Genomic DNA, 14,043 nt, shown 5'->3' with positions numbered 1-14,043 from the left:
TGTACGAGGCAGCAGCTGTCACAGCACCTGTATGTGTCGGGAGGACGGCCGAAACGGCCATTACTCCCGAGACGTACTATTAGGTCATGGAGTGCGAACGATACAGCTACCATGACCTAATAGTACGTCCAGGAGCAGGAAGGGGTTAAAGAGGCTCTGTCACCAGATTTTGCAACCCCTATCTGCTATTGCAGCAGATCGGCGCTGCAATGTAGATTACAGTAACGGTTTTTATTTTTAAAAAACGAGCATTTTTCGCCAAGTTATGACCATTTTTGTATTTATGCAAATGAGGCTTGCAAAAGTACAACTGGGCGTGTTTACAGTAAAAGTACAACTGGGCGTGTATTATGTGCGTACATCGGGGCGTTTTTACTTCTTTTACTAGCTGGGCGTTCTGACGAGAAGTATCATCCACTTCTCTTCAGAACGCCCAGCTTCTGGCAGTGCAGAGACACAGCGTGTTCTCGAGAGATCACGCTGTGACGTCACTCACTTCCTGCGCCAGGTCCTGCATCGTGTCGGCCACATCGGCACCAGAGGCTACAGTTGATTCTGCAGCAGCATCAGCAGGTAAGTAGCTACATTGAATTACCTGCAAACGCCGATGCTGCTGCAGAATCAACTGTAACCTCTGGTGCCGATGTGTCCTCGCTCGTCCGACACGATGCAGGACCTGGGGCAGGACGTGAGTGACGACACAGCGTGATCTCTCGAGAACACGCTGTGTCTCTGCACTGCCAGAAGCTGGGCGTTCTGAAGAGAAGTGGATGTACGCACATAATACACGCCCAGTTGGACTTTAGCAAGCCTCATTTGCATAAATACAAAAATGGTCATAACTTGGCCAAAAATGCTAGTTTTTTAAAAATAAAAACGTTACTGTAATCTACATTGCAGCGCCGATCTGCTGCAATAGCAGATAGGGGTTGCAAAATCTGGTGACAGAGCCTCTTTAACATGACTTTTTTTTAGACTTCATTTTACATTTTTAACCCCTTAAAGAGCCTCTGTCACCACATTATAAGTGGCCTATCTTGTACATAATATGATCGGCGTTGTAATGTAGATTACAGCAGTGTTTTTTATTTAGAAAAACTATAATTTTTAACGGAGTTATGACCTATTTTAGCTTTATGCTAATGAGTTTCTTAATGGAAAACTGGGCGTGTTTTACAGATAGTAATACCACACAAAATAAATGCTAATTAAAAGGGGTTGTCCAGGAAGAAGTTTTTTTCTAAAAAGTGTCCCCCAGCCTTGGTTTGCCTTCCCTAATACCCCCTATTAACCTCCTAACCAGTTTCTGTTTGATCTCCATTGTCACTGCTGCTCTTTGTTTGTTTACATCCCTTGCTTCTGGTCCTGGCTGTTTCCGGTCTTGTAACCCACCATACCCATGATCCCTTGCTGCATCTGAGGAGTCAGCTTGCATTCCTCCCGTTCCTCCAAAGCATTTCAGCTATTTGCATACTCCCACGCCCCTCTATGTTCACAGGTCCTTCCCTGCTCTAATTCCAGGCAGCCAGCTCCCTCCCTGCACACTGTCCTACACACTAGAATCATCATTATCCTTTGTGCCTCCATCTATCCATGATCTAAGTACAGGCACCCATCTCCCCCCCCCCCCACACCCCTTTCACAGCCTGATAAATGCATACCTCGCAACTTTCAAGTATCACAAAGAGGGACAATTTTTTTATTTTAAGCCACGCCTCTAATCCCACCCAATCCCCGGCCATACACACCCGATTCAGCTCAAACAGTATCATGCTCCCATAGTGCCTCCCACACAGATGAATACCAAATAGTGGGATAGTAAAAAGAAGAGTACGGGCACAATGCTAGTGTGAACTTAGCTGAATACAATTAAGATATTAATAATATTTTTAAAAAAATAAGCTCTGCCAGATTTTGAACCAGTGACCTTTCAGCTGTAAGGCAGACAAGCTGACCACTACACTATAGAAGCGGTCATATTCAATACATGCCAAACAGTAGTAGTTGAGGGTCCAGTCAATAACAACAGGCACTATCTCAGTCTATCCTGCCGGCAAGGTCTGTCTGCTGTGTGTGGGTGGTGACTGGTCAGAGACTCACAGTCAGACTGGCTGCTGCCACATGCAGTGTGCACTGAGAGTGACTGTAAGACTCACCAGTCACAGACCTGCTTCTAGCTTTCCCATGATAATTAAGCACAGGAAAGCTACAAGCAGGGATAGGACTAGTGAGTCGGACACTCTGTCCACCCGCACCCCCCCCCCAGCCTGGTCTCTGGACATGGTTAGGACCAGGTGACTCACACGTTACTGGTCCCGGCACCGACCCAATGACGGTCTGTGTGTCTGTGACTGAGATCACCCCAGTCAGAGACAGTTGGCAACTCTGCTCCCCGGACACAACGCTACATTAAGCGCTGTGCTCAGGGAAGCCATTGACAGTACTGTCCATATATGGACAGTGACGTCAGTGGCTAATCCTTGAGCGGAATCCCAGTTGCCGACTCTGGCCGGGGATTCCGCTCATAAATGGACAGTACCGTCAAAGGCTTCCCCGAGCACAGCGCTTAAAGTAGCACTGTGCCAGGGGAGCCCTCGGCAAGCGGATGGTTCCCTGCTTCAGAATTAGTTTGAAAGCGGGACATACCCCCTGCCGCCCGGGACAGTGCCCGGAATCTGGGACTGTCCCGCTGAATCCGGGACAGTTGGGAGGTATGATAAATGTAAGTCTGCCCACTCCACCTATGTCAGACATCTTGGTACACACAATCCGGTCAGCACATTTTCCTCACCTGCTGCTGGATCTGTTCCAAGAGATCCTGTATTAGGCCCTGTTCACACTGAGTTTTTTTGCAGGCAGAAAATTCTGCCTCAAAATTCTGTCTGGAATTCCGGGGAAGATTTTGATCTGCCTGCACGCCGTTTGCCGCGTTTTTCGCAGCGTTTTTGCCCGCGGCCATTGAGCGCCACAGGCAAAAACGCTCTCTGCCTCCCATTGATGTCAATGGGGGGTCAGAGACTTAAACGCCTGAAGATAGGGCACGCCACTTTTTCCCCGCGAGCGGTAAAACCGGTATAAACGCCTCCGCCTCCCATTGAAACCAATAGGAGGCGTTTTCCGACGTGGTTTCCTCAGGATAGGCCATCAATATCTGATCTGTCAGGGACCGTCACCCGGCACCCCCGTCGATCGGCTGTTTTTTGTTTTGTTTTTTTATTTTAATTCAAATTTTTTTATTGAATTTTATAAAATAAAAACAAGAATAAGAACATGCAATTTACATGTGACATTTTCTGCATCAACACGTAATGACAACAACTTATAATGACAATTGAAAGTGAAAAAGGAGACAAAAGAGGGAAGAAGGGGGGGGGGAGGAGAAAGGGGGGGTGGAGACAATAATACAAAATGTAAGTATACAAGTTATGCAAAGATAGTGTATAATCTGCAAAATACCAAAAACGACAGATTAATAGAGATGAGCATGAGAGAAAACTCCCTCTGCCAGACCGTACCCCTAGAACCAAGCAAAGGATAAATCAACTAGAACGCACATCCAAAGTTATATTTGTGCCATGGCGCCCACGTAGACATATATTTATCATGAGTCCTATTTGTCCAACTGGATAGTACCTCAAATCTAGAAAGGTGGTTAACTTTGGCACGCCATTGTTGTAAAGTAGGAGGAATTGTAGGGGGTATTAAGGTCTTGGCCGCCGTAATAAGGTGGGTAACTAGGTTGCGTTTTGATGGAATAAACTGAGTACTTGGTCTAGCCAATACAACCATATCTATGGTTAAGACCAAATCTAAGCCCATAATAGAAAGTATACTCTGCGTGATTTGCTCCCAAAAATACAAAATACCCGGACAGTTCCACCAAATATGCGAGAGGAAACCCACACCTCCAGGATAGATTGGAGTCAGAAATGTTGCATTTAAATAAAAACTCTGGGGTTCTGTACCATCTTGTCAGTAATTTATCATGGTTTTCTTGTAGCAAAACACAAGAAAAACCATGAACGTGAGATCATATAAATTTGGACTCAGAGTCAGACAAGGTAATATTCAATTCCTTTTCCCAAGCGAATAGGAAATTCGGTCTGCCAACTGTAGTGGTAACCAGAAAATTACGGTATAATTTCGAAATCCTCCTAGAAACAGGCGACTTAACAGCAATAACTTTCTCAAATTCCGTGAAAGGTTTAGTAACCGCATGCGACTTCAGGAACAGGGAACAAGACTTTTTAAAATGTTGGTAATGAAGAAAATTAGGGCGAAGTGGAGAGACCAGTTGTTTAAAAGAAGGTTCATCAGGAACCACAATGTCAGTAAACATTTCATGCACAGATAAAGCACCAAAAGAATTAGACATAGGCATCATTGAGGCCGTCCTGCAACCTATATACTCAGAGAGGAGACGCACAGGGGAGAGGGTAGGTGCAAGTACTGTACGTCTCTCATGCCAAACTTCAAGGACCCCTTTCAATAATGGATTTAACTCAGGAGCTTTGTATATCTTAGGCTGTGGAAGCCAAATGTCAGACAAAAAGGACGGACCATATGCATCCCTAGCGATTGTCATCATCTCAAAATTTTTGCACGGATTAACCGATTCTAACCAGCTATTGAGTTGAATTGCTGTATAATATGCTAAAATATCAGGTAGACCAATACCCCCAGCTGACTTGTCTTGAACCAATAATTTGTGAGCGAGTCTAGGTTTACGTTTGGACCAAAGAAACCTAGAAAAGCGACTTCTAATAGATTTGAAAAAGAGAGCGGGCAGGTGTATAGGCGCCATCTGCATAACATAAGAGTTTCGGAAGTACATATGACTTCAACAAATTCTTTCGTCCCATCCAGGAGACCAGGGGAATATCATAGGATCTCAAGAGGCTAGAAATTGTTGATAAGAGGGGTTGGTAATTAAGACGATATATGTCAGACAAAGCCGAGATCTGTATGCCAAGATATGTGATCGCCTCTCTGGACCACTTATATGGTAAGGTCCGTTTAAGCCTCTCTACAACAGTCATAGGTAGGGAAATGTTTAACACCTCGGACTTGCTCAAATTAACCTTAAAGTTAGAGAGGGTACCAAACAGAGAGAGGAGCTTCGTGATGCGTGCAAGACCTGTCTCTGGGTTAGTAACTACAAATAACAAATAGTCAGCAAACGCAGTGGCCTTGAATTGAGAGTTGTGTGTTTGAATTCCCCTGATCTCCTGGTCCTGTTGAACGGCCTGCAAAAGGGTTTTAATGACGAAGATGAAAAAGGGTGGGAGAGAGGGGACACCCCTGACGAGTACCATTCGAAATCTGGAATGTTGGGGAAAGAGTATCATTAACTTTCTAGCATGTGGTTGTTCATATAAAATAAAGATAGCACGTATCAGAGCAGGAGGGAAATTACATTTCAGCAGGGTGGCTTCCATAAAGGCCCAGTCAACTCTATCAAAAGCCTTTTCGGCATCGATACCAAGAAAGACCAGGGGGATATCACGGGATCAAGCTAACTGAATAGAATGGAAAAGTTTAGTTGAGTTGTCCCTATCCTCTCTGCCCCTAACAAAACCTGACTGGTTCACATGTATGAGGGTGTGTATGATAGTGTTTAGTCTAGTGGAAATGAGCTTAGCCCATATCTTCACATCTATATTCAGAAGAGAGATGGGCCTGTAGCTACTACATGACAATGGAACCTTGCACTTTCAATATCAAAGTGACATGAGCCTCCTGTGCCTGTCTAGGGAGCAAGGAGCCCGTCAATAAGGCATTGCAGGTAAGTACAAGCTGTGGTAGAAGAATCTCCTGAAATTTTTTATAATATATAAGAGGAAAATTGTCAGGTCCCGGACTTTTCCCCGGCGGGATACTATTGATAATTTTCTGCAGTTCAGATAAGGAGACCGGAGCTAAAAGACCAGCAGCTACATCATCCCCTATAAATCGGCATATTAAGGGCATTGGGGAAAGAAGCAACAGCTTCCGTTCTATCAATCGCAGCGTTAGAGGGTTCAAACTGGTGTGGATTATAAAGCGGAGAGTAAAAAACCTGGAAGGCCTGTACAATATCTTTAGTCAAGGTTGTCACCATACCGGACTCCTCTTTAATAGCGTTAATATGCGCTTTGGTTCTAGCTTTCTTTATGAGTGAGGACATAAGTTTACCTCCTTTATTACCGTGTACATAAACTTTATGTTTAAAATAAAAGGTGTTGTTTAGTCGATTTAGCTGCTAATAAAGCTCGCAACTTTTCCCTAAGTGCAATAAGGTCAGTTTGTACTAAAAGTGACTTGGAGGATTTATGCACACGTTCTAAAGCCGCTATCTGTCACATAAGAGAATCCAATTCCATCTGCCTGCTCTTCTTAATCCTGGAACCAAGCGCTATCTAGAAGCCCCTAATGTAAGCCCTGTGTGATTCCCAAACCATCGGTTGGTCAGTGATGCTAGAAGTATTAAACCTAAAGAATTCTTGTAAATGGTCTCGTAGAACCCCACAATCAGTCTCGGAGTCTAGTAGGGACTCATTTAATGGAATCTCCATTCCTTCACCGGCAACGGAGTCAATGTGAGATGCATATGTACAGGGGCATGATCGGATATTGTAATATTGCGGTATAAGGTAGGAGGGAATCAGACAAATATATAGTCTAACCTCTGAAAAGAACTACGAATGGAAGAGAAATAGGAGTAATCTATAGTTGCGGAGTTATGGTGTCTCCAAATATCTACAAGATGAAGGTCCTGTAGCACCGAGTATAATTTTCGAATGGAAGCCTGAGAAACATGGGACCTTTTAGAGGAAGAGTCCAACAGGTTCAAAGTTACATTTAAATTCCCTCCTAGGATTATAGGACCATCAGCAAACATCTTAAGTTGATCTAGTGTCTTTAATAAACATGAAGTTTGATTGACATTAGGTACATAGATGTTAGGCAAAGTATAAGTAACAGAGGCTATCGTACCCTTTAAAGAAAAAGGGCTCGACCCTCTGAATCAGCATTCTGTTGTGTAAGTGTGAAGGGGATGGATTTATGAATCGCTGCACTAACTCCCTTAGAGTTTGGGTGACAGCAATGAAACCATTGTGAGAAGTAAGTTTTGGGGAGACTTGGAATTTTATCGTTCTTAAAATGTGTTTCCTGAAAGAAAGTGATAGTAGCCTTAATTTTACGGGAAAGCAGTATCACATGATGTCTTTTATCAGGGGAATTCAAGCCCTTAACATTAAACGATGAGACCACAACATCTGCCATTTGGCTTCGGATCTGATATATCTAGGTCTTAAGCTTTAGCGTCAAATCAACAATGGTAAGGAGGGTGGGTTAAGAGGTGAATGGGAAGGTAGAAGTGTGGGGGGGGGGGGGGATATCAACACACAGTTACAATAAAGAACAGTTTTTGAATAGCAAAGCTTGCCTGAAAGCAATGCTGCTTGAAAGTCGAAATACCAACTAACCTAGGCTGCAAGAGCTTGAGTCCTAGAACACCAAACTAGTGCAAAGGCAAACACGGGTCAGTTAGATATGCCGAGTAGACGGGGGGACAGAGATGTTCGAATAGGTGTAACGATGAACCACATCTATTCAAACAAAGGTAATATAGAAAATGAAAATTTCAATGCACAATAAACCAGTTACCAGTCCAGCATTAGGAAAAGGTAATGTGGAACCACAAGGGCCCTCATATAATGCAAGGAAGGTAAAATGGTTCAGTCAGAACTATAAACCGTCACTGTACATCTAATAACTTTTAGAAGAAACAACCATCACGTTTGTAGTGACTCACTACCAATAGCAGTCAGAAACCCAGTAGTCACATCAGGTAGGTAAGTGAAAGTCTCTTGACGCCGACTTCTTGCGTTTAGGCGATTTAGGTTTCCGCACAACAGTCCAAGGAGCAAATTCCGGCAGGGTCGGCAGAGGCTCCACATCTGGAGTATGCAACCAAGAAGCCACTTCAACCGGCGGTATATCCAAAAATCGGCCAGATCCGTTCCAGATCAGATGGGGTATGAATAAAAAGCAGTCTACCATCATGTAGAATTGCCAGGCCAAAAGGAAAAAGCCATGTGTATTGAATATTGCGAGCCCTCAAAACTTCTAGAAGAGGCTTTAATTGGCGCCGCTTCGATAGCGTTATAGGAGCCTCCTGGTACATAATAGAACGACGCTCCCTTGCAGCAACAAGAATAGCCGCTGTATCCACATAGGAAAGTAAGCCGCAAATCACATCACGTGGTTGTTCATTTGGTTTCAGTCGTGGCCGTAGGGCTCTATGAACCTGTTCAATGGTTACAGCTACAGCTCTGTCTAGGCCTAATAGGTCAGAGAAAATATCCATGGTTACCTTGTGTAGAACCTCCGCAGCCCAGGTCTCAGGAAGACCTTTAATACACACATTTCTTCTCCTTCTCCTGTTTTCCTTGTCTTCAATCAGAGTGAGGGCTCAATTAAGGTGTACCGTATGTTGAGAGACAGTGGAGGCCAATGCTACGGAGTGCTCTACGATGTTAGTGCAGGCCGACTCCAGGTCCTCAACTTTACAGCCAATTTGCTGAACTTCCGCCTTAAAGAGGCTCTGTCACCACATTATAAGTGGCCTATATTGTACATGATGTGATCGGCGCTGTAATGTAGATTACAGCAGTGTTTTTTATTTCGAAAAATGATCATTTTTGACGGCGTTATGACCTATATTAGCTTTATGCGAATGAGTTTCTCAATGGACAACTGGGCGTGTTTTACTATATGGCCAAGTGGGCGTTGGAGAGAAGTGTATGACGCTGACCAATCAGCGTCATACACTTCTCTCCTTTAATTTATACAGCACATAGCGATATAGCTATATCGCTATGTGCTGCCACATAAACACACTATAACGTTACTGCAATGAATATACATTACCTCTAGCCAGGACGTGATATGTATTCAGACTCCTGTCACTTCTCTGCACTTCTCTGTGATCAATGTGGTCGTGTTGCGACCTGCAAGTAATTGCGACACGACAGTTTGGATTTCTTGCAACTGCCATGTCGTGGCAACTTGCGCGTTGCGACACAACCACATTGACTTTTATTACATGCAATTTAGGCTTTGGGACATAGCGATCTTTGGCTGGTCGACCTGTGTCGTACGTGGCCAAAGTCGCCATGTAGCAGATAGACAAATTTATTTATAATGACAATTTTTTATGAAAAAAATAAAAAAAGTGGTGTTTTTTTTCACATTACATTATTCTTCTCCCTCTCTGGCAGTCTGCCAGAGAGGGAGAAGATGCAACTTGTGACGGCTGTGACAGAGATCATCTGACCAGAGACCACTCTGAAGCCCGGTGGTACAGCTTTATCATGGAGCTCCTTAGCTGTATCATGGAGCTCCTTACTGTCGGCACGCATGTGATCGCTGTGAAAGGCTGTCACAGCGTTCACATGGCTGAGCTCCTTACCGTAGGCACGCAAGCACTGCTGTTAGGAGCAATGTGATCGTTGTGACAGTTTGCCACAACGATCACATGACCGGAGACCACGCTGAGTCTCTAGACCGCTGTATCACAGAGCTCCTCACAGTCGGCACGTAAGCGCTGCTGTTAGGAGCAATGTGATCATTGTGACAGGTTGTCACAACGATCACATGATCGGAGACCACGCTGAGTGGTCTCCGGTTAAAGTTCCATGATACAGCTGTCTGGAGACAGCTGTATCACGGGGTTAAATGCCGCAGGGGAGCGGCAAACCTGCTAACTCTGCAGGACGTTCTGGAAAAGCCCTGCAGAGTTAATTGCAGCCCTCCCGGACGTGGCAAAACATATGAAGAAACTCATTTGTGACGTAACCGTACACTCTGATAACCAGAAACAGGAACTTAGCTATCGGAGCTAATGAACGAGTCTGCAGAGGAAGTGCCAATTTTGGATTAGCAAGCGGTCACATGACTGAAGATGGGATACGCCGCTACATTCATCAGATCCAACGTAAGTATATTGCAAAGTTACTTGTTTTGAATTGTTTAGTTTAACTAAATGGGATTTGCTTCCATAAAACCCATTTAACATTTCCCACATGTTTACTTTAGATTGGCATAGTTTTTTGAACATTCTTTTATTTTTCTAGGACGTTACAAGGCTTAGAACTTTAGCAGAAATTTCTCACATTTTCAAGAAACATTTCAAAAGGCTATTTTTACAGGGACGAGTTCAGTTGTGAAGTGGTTTTGAGGGGCCCATACAAGTCAAACTCCCATAAATCAACCCATTTTAAAAACTGAACCCCTCAAAGTATTCAAAACAGCATTTAGAAAGTTTATTAACCCTTTAGGCGTTTCACAAAAATTGTAAACTTTACAAATTTCATTTGTACAGAAGGTTTAACCAGAAAAACGCAACTCAATATTTATTACCCGGATTCTCAATTTTTTAAAAATTGATCCCACATGTGGCCCTAGTGTGCTAATTCACTGAAACATATACTGCAAATATCAATTCACCTGCAATAAATGCAGCACGGCTATCTGGGGTTGCTGAATGAACACATTTGCTCAGCTCTCAGGTTATAAATGACAGTGCACGTGGTACAATTCCTGCACTGTTCACTGTGAACTTAAAAACAAACTTATAAACGAGGGGGTGACATTTGGAAACGAAAGTGCCTAAACATATTTGATGTGGATAATGAAATAATAAAATATCATATTTATTAAAAATAGTTTACATAAAAAATATATAAAATAAAAATACAAACATAAATAACAAAAACAATATAAAATAATACGACATCAGATATCACAACTATAGAGACTAGAGCAATAATAGGCAGACTCTGTACATATATCTCGACCATTATATTACCGAGGTGATAGTGACAATGCAAGTGCATAATGCACTAGTAACAAATATTATCACATCTGCATCATTTATCAATACATGCAGAGATTACTTACTAATCAATATACAGTAACATCGATATTTGAATAAATACTATATCCCTAAAAGATCGCAATCAGTGATAAAAGAAACATAGACCTCCGAAGCAAAGGAGACCTAGAGGATTTTGGGGCCTCCTTTTTATTAGAATATATTTTAGGCACCATGTCAGGAGAGGTCTTGTGATGCCAAAACAGTAAGAAACACCCCCAAAAAGACACTATTTGGCAAACTACACCACTCAAGGCATTTATCATGGGGTTTAGAGCATTTTGACCCACATTTTTTTGCTGAATTTAGTGGAATGAAGCAGTGAAAATGAAAATCTAAATTTTTTCCAATAAGGAGAAAAAGCACCCCAACATTTGAAAAGCAATTTCTCCCGATTACGGCAATACCCCATATGTGGTAATAAACTGCTGTTTGGACACAGGACAGAGCTCAGAAAGGAAGGAGAACCATTTGGCTTTTTGAGCTCAAGTTTTGCGGCAATGATTTTCAGGTGCCATGTTGCATTAGCAAAGCCCCTGAGGGACCAAATCAGTGGAAAGCCCCAAAAGTGACCCCATTTGGGTAACTACACCCCTCAAGGAATTCATCTAGGGGTATAGTAAGCATTTAGACCCCACTGGTCTTTTGCAAAATGTATTGGAATTAGGCCATAAAAATGAATATCAACATTTTTTCCACTAAAAGTTTTAATTTTTTCATTTTCACAAAGGATAAAAGGAGAAAAAGCAAACCATCATTTGTAAAGCAATTTCTCCAGAGTACGGCAATACCCTACACGTGGTCATAAACTGCTGTTTGGACACACGGCTGGCATGCAGATTTTGCTGGATTGGTTTTGGGTGCCATGTCGAATTTGTAAAACCCTGAGGTACCAGAGTAAAGTGGAAGCCCCCAAGAAATGATCCCATTTTGGAAACTACACCCCTCAAGGCATTTAACATTTGCCTGGACATATGACATAGCTCAGAAGTGAAGAGCAACATGCATATTTGAGGTCCATTTTGGTGATTTTCACAGCATTGGCCCGCAATTGCAGGGCCCTGAGGTCAAATAGTAAAACCAACCCCCAAGTAGTGACCCCTATTTTGGAGACTACACCCCTTAAGGCATTTTAAGGGGTGTAGTGAGCATTTTGCCCCCACAGGTACTTTTCCATTAGTAATTAATGTGCAGCGGACGTGCAAAGAGAAAATTGCAATTTTCCGCTGATATGCCATTTTAGTGCATATGTTGTGCCCTGTTTGTGCCACCGAAGACACTTATCTCGCAAACTGCTAAGCTGGTTATCCCGGGTATAGCGATGCCATATATGTGGACGTAAACTGCTGTTTGTGCACGCTGCAGGGTTCAGAAGAGAGGGAGCGCCATTTGGCTTTTGGAGCGCATATTTTGCTTGGCAGTTCTGTTTGCGGTTTTGCTGGTATTTCAGTTTATAATGTGGCGGCATGTGTAATCTGTGCGAGTACATCAGGGCATATTAAGAGGGTATAATAATGCGGTAAATAAATAATATTTCAGAGATATGTGGCCGGTGTCGCACTGATAAATAGTGCCCGATCTTATCCGCTTTTGGACACTGCACATTTTGTGTCGCTATATTCAGAGAGCCAGAACTTTTTTATTTTTCAGTCAAAAAAGTTGTGTAAGGGCTTATTTTTTGCGGGACAGGTTGTAGTTTTATTGGTAGTATTTTGGGGTACATGCGACTTTATGATCACATTTTATTCAATGTTTTGTGAGGGTTGGTGATAAAAAAAAATAGTGATTTTGGCATTTGTTTTTTTGCAGTGTTCACCGTGCGGGAAAAGTAATATTATAGTTTTATAGTTTGGGTCGTTACGGACGCGGCGACACTAAATATGTGTACCTTTTTTTTTTTTTAACATTTTCATTTTTTTTCCCAATAATAAAAGACTTATTATTGGAAAAAAGGCAGTGTTTGTTTTTATTAACTTGAAACTTTTATGAAACTTTTTTTTTTGTCCCACTAGGGGACTTCATGTCCCGCACCTCTGATCTTTACTCTAATGCATTGCACTACCCACGTAGTGCAATGCATCAGAGCTGTCAGTCATTCATATGAGCTATCGTATGTGGCAGAACAGGGGGCCATTATTAGGCCTCCGGTTGCCATAGCAGCGATCGGCATCGTCACCATAACATCGTGTCGATGCCGATCGCTAAAATCTGCATCTGAGGGGTTAATGGCAGGGATCGGAGCTAGCTCGGTTCCCTGCCGTTACAGCACGGTTTTAGCTGTAACATACAGCTGACACCAGCGGCAGATGTTGCAGGCTCAGCTTCTGAGCCTGTGCCATCTTGAAACTGTGGCCGGACTCCTTTTAGGCCCCGCCTCTGGGCGGGACCTAGCAGTCATCCGTTCTAGGCAGACAGGAGGCCATTGTTAGGCTTCCGGAGCAGTCATCGGAACCCCGCAATTTCATTGCAGGGTTCCGATCTGCTTGTGAACACCATAGATGCAGCGCTCGGTTTTGAGGGCTGCATCTAAGGGGTTAATCGGCCGGATCGGAGGCTAGCTCCGGTCCTGGCCTTGAAACAGCGATGGCTTTAAAACTGTGTCTGCAGACGCAGCAGGGTTGCGGCTGTGTCTTACAGCCATTGCCCTGCTCCTGTTCGCACACTTGCTGTGACCGCGCAATCAGCATCATGTGGCTGGCACTGCACTAATGAGCTCTGAAGACAGAACATGGGGGCACTTTGCAGTCCGTGCGCCATGTTCTCGCCATGTCCACTGTGCCGGTACCGCTGCACATCATACTAGTCACTAAATTCATGTATTACAATACTAGGCTATGCAGCCGCACAGCTTAGTGTCGAAATACATAGGAGTATGAGGAAGAGGGAAAAGATGTGATCTGATTTAATATTTAACTTTTATTGATATGCATTAATATGTGAAAAATTGATGAAAATAAAATAAATACATGAATTCACGGTATTGAACAGTTTTAGGGTGCACAGCATCTAAATAGTATCGATATCTCAATGCATCATGCAACCCTACAACCTCTGTTCCTAGTCCATTCCTCTCCCTCGGATTCAGAATATTCGATATCATTTATTTTATTTTTTTTAAAAAG

At 43.2% G+C, this 14,043-nt stretch overlaps 1 protein-coding gene across 4 annotated transcripts in view; it reads right to left on the bottom strand.

The window, feature by feature from the left end:
• The window catches only part of STK17B (serine/threonine kinase 17b), an 87,927-nt gene that overhangs the window by 9,065 nt on the left and 64,819 nt on the right, over nucleotides 1-14,043 (bottom strand). The window lies entirely within an intron of this gene.

The sequence above is a fragment of the Rhinoderma darwinii genome, chromosome 6 (assembly GCF_050947455.1).
Source record: "Rhinoderma darwinii isolate aRhiDar2 chromosome 6, aRhiDar2.hap1, whole genome shotgun sequence".
Lineage (NCBI taxonomy): Eukaryota > Metazoa > Chordata > Amphibia > Anura > Rhinodermatidae > Rhinoderma > Rhinoderma darwinii.
This window is presented reverse-complemented; position numbering and strand designations above follow the sequence as displayed.